Source organism: Carcharodon carcharias, chromosome 2, assembly GCF_017639515.1.
Source record: "Carcharodon carcharias isolate sCarCar2 chromosome 2, sCarCar2.pri, whole genome shotgun sequence".
NCBI lineage: Eukaryota > Metazoa > Chordata > Chondrichthyes > Lamniformes > Lamnidae > Carcharodon > Carcharodon carcharias.
The window spans coordinates 55,747,301-55,750,798 of NC_054468.1; positions in this window are offsets into that span (position 1 = coordinate 55,747,301).

A 3,498-nucleotide genomic window follows, 5' to 3' on the forward strand; every position below is an offset into this window, starting at 1 on the left:
TTCAAGAAGGGAGGAAGGGATAAACCAGAGAGCTACAGGCCAGTCAGTCTAAGTCAGTGGTGGGGAAACTATTGGCAGCAATTCTGAGGGACAGATTTAATCTACATTTGGAGAGGCAAGGATTAATCAAGGACAGTCAGCATGGTTTTGCTAAGGGGAGATTGTGTCTGACCAATTTGATTGAATTTTTTGAAGAGGTGACCAGGTGTGTAGATGAGGGCAATGTATTTGACGTAGTCTACTTGGACTTCAGCAAGGCTTTTGATAAGAGACTGATAACGAAGGTAAGAGCCCATGGGATCCAAGGCAATTTGGCAAATTGGATCCAGAATTGGCTGAATGGCAAGAAGCAAAGGGTGATGGTCAAGGGGTGTTTTTGTGACTGGATGCCACAGGGATTGGTGTAGGGTCCCTTGCTGTTTGTGGTATATATAAACTTACATCATTGTAGGAGGGTTGATTGTAGGAGGGTTGATCAGTAAGTTCGCGGATGACACAAAAATTGGTGGGTGGTTACAGGATTACAGGAGGATATAGATGGGCTGGTCGGATGGGCTGATCAATGACGAATGGAATTTAATCTGGATAAGTGTGAGGTGATGCACTTGGGCAGGACAAACAAGGCACAGGAATACATGATGAATGGTAGGACCCTGGGAAGTACTGAGGATCAGAGGGATCTTGGTGTACATGTCCACTGGTCCCTTAAGATAGCAGGACAGGTAGATAAGGTGGTTAAGAAGGCATATGGGATACTTACTTTTATTAGCCAAGGCATAGAATATAAGGGCAGGGAGGTTATGCTGGAACTGTATAAAACACTGGTTAGGCCACAGCTAGAGTATTGCATGCAGTTCTGGAATCTGCATTATAGGAAGGATGTGATTGCACTAGAGAGAGTGCAGAGGAGATTTACCAGGATGTTGCCGGGGCTGGGGAGTTTTAGTGATGAGGAAAGATTGGATAGACTGGGGTTATTTTCCCTGGAGCAGAGGAGATTGAGGGAGGACATGATCGAGGTGTATAAAATTATGAGGGGCATAGATAGGGTAGACAGGAAGGAAATTTTCCCCTTGGTGGAGGGATCAATAACCAGGGGCATAGATTTAAGGTAAGGGGCAGGAGGTTTAGAGGGGATGTGAAGATTTTTTTCTGCTAGAAGGTGGTGGGAATCTGGATCTCTGCCTGAAAGTATGGTAGAGGCAGAAACCTTCATAATATTTTAAAAGCATTTGGATGTGCACTTGCGATGCCATGGCATGCAAGGCTATGGGCTTAGTGCTGGAAAATGGGATTAGAATAGTTAGGTACTTATTTGACTGGCGCAGACTCCATGGGCTGAAGGGCTTTTTTTGTGCTGTAGACCTCTATGACTCTATCATATTTCCTCAGAAATGTATCACTTGCCAAATTGGGCACCCACATGAAGCAGACATCAACAGCTTACACATATGAACCGAGGTTCTAATGCTAATTGTAGGACATTGATTGAAATATGTACACAAATGGGCAGAGATTGTACTGTGCATGCTTTGCCCAGTTATTCTGGATCTTCTGCAGCCTAACAGTAGCTCTTAAACGGTCCTCTGGAAGTCACCCAAAAAGTAGCCAGGAATCATTTTCCAAGTTACATTTCTATAGAACCAGGAAAAGCAGGACTCCTCCTCCTGGCTCCACAAAATTACTGTTGCTTCCACTCGCAATTCATCTGTTGAATGCAAATGAGGCCCAAGGTTGAATTTTGATCAAGCCTCAAGATATTGGCAATAAGGTAATCACTTTGATGATTCACCACCCATTTTGGATGCAGAACTAATTTCTTGGCCATAATTTCATGAAGACTACTGGATTGATAAGATTGGCATGAGATATTAAGGTTAGGTTATTAGGTTAGTTCCCCTGATCTTGGGATGACAGAATCATAGATTCTTCCAGCACAGAAGGAGGCTATTTGAATAATTGTATCTGTGCCAGCTCTCTGAAAGAGCTATCTGCTTAGGCCCATATCTCTCCCTTCATACTGTTCGTGATGACCTTACATTTATGCTTTCTACTTATTAACTCACTGATCAGTAAAAATTGTTATTCAATATTTACACTGTCAAACACTCATAATTTGAGCACCACGATCAGATCTCTTAACCCTCTGCATTCTATCAAAATGAGTCTTATGGTCTCTAATCTTTTCTTTCCCTAAGCCTCTTATTGCTGGCATCATTCTAATGTATCTTTTGCACTCTTTACTTTTGTACTCTATTTGTAAACCTCTACTTATAAAACTTAGGGTTACATATACTTTTTTTGTCAACTTGCCCTCTCACTTTTTAAGATTTCTGTTTGAATCTCTTTTTAGAGTTTCTCCTTTTAAACGTTTACCATCTACTCTTCACAAAATCTATCACTTTATAATTGTCCGCATTAAATTTCATCTTACTTCTATCTGCCCACATTTACTAACCGATGTCTTCATAGTGTGCCCCAATCCTCTTAACCATTAGTCATGCTCCACAAACTAAAGTACAGATTTATATGTAGAGAAAAAGAATGGTCCTAATTGTGATCGCTGTGCATGTCTAAATTGCACGGCCTGAATTAAGTTCATGCACTATGCCGCCTTTCATTACCATGTGGTATGCAGAATAACAAATGCAAAATAGTTTGACGATATTTGCGTTTTCTTGGTAGATGCCAATTTGAAGAAATTGCGATTGACGCACTGATAACATTGACCTCCTCATCCTTGCCCCAGCACTGTGACCGGCAGAGACTGGCATGTTACAGTAAAATGCTCACACTCCGAAAATCGACCTCAGCGTCAATATTTTCCCAACCAGTGGCACAAGGACTAACGTGTTTTCGCTAAAAACACTTTAGCTTCTTTTCCTGCATGTCCGTGATGGGGGGAATAGAAAAAGTGTGTTGTTACATTGTAGAACTCACCAGAGAACTGAAGTGGACTTGAATTTGTGCAAAGCAAGCTCCGCTTCTTTCCGTCTATTGTAGATGGAGCCATTCTCCAGAAAGCAAGTGATACCATTTTTAACCTCTAGACACGGAGCATTTTATTTATAGTTCCATTTTGCACTAAAAGTTTAGAAATAGCCACAACTTTTTCAAACTCCAATTATTTTAAATTAAATGTTGTAACCTTAAGCCTGATAAAACTAAATCGAGTGAGGCCTGTATTTTAGACACCATTTCTTCTGGTAAGGGCGGTTCAGTTTTTCCTGCTGTTTGCTCGGAAAGACATTGCGGTTAGTAGTTGGTGAGCAGGGTTCCAACTGCTCCCAAGTCAAGCCCTTCCCATATGTCTGGTACACAGACCAAGGAATGAGCCTATTCGGTGTCTGCGAGGCGTAAATAAGCAGCAGCGTGTGCTATTTCCTGCTCAGTAAGAGTTGGAGATGAAAGTCCTCTGCACTGCTTGGCTTTACCAGGCTCGGGGGAGACTCCGCCCAGCCCTGCATGGTGCAGCCTCCCAGTGACGAAACCCCGCTC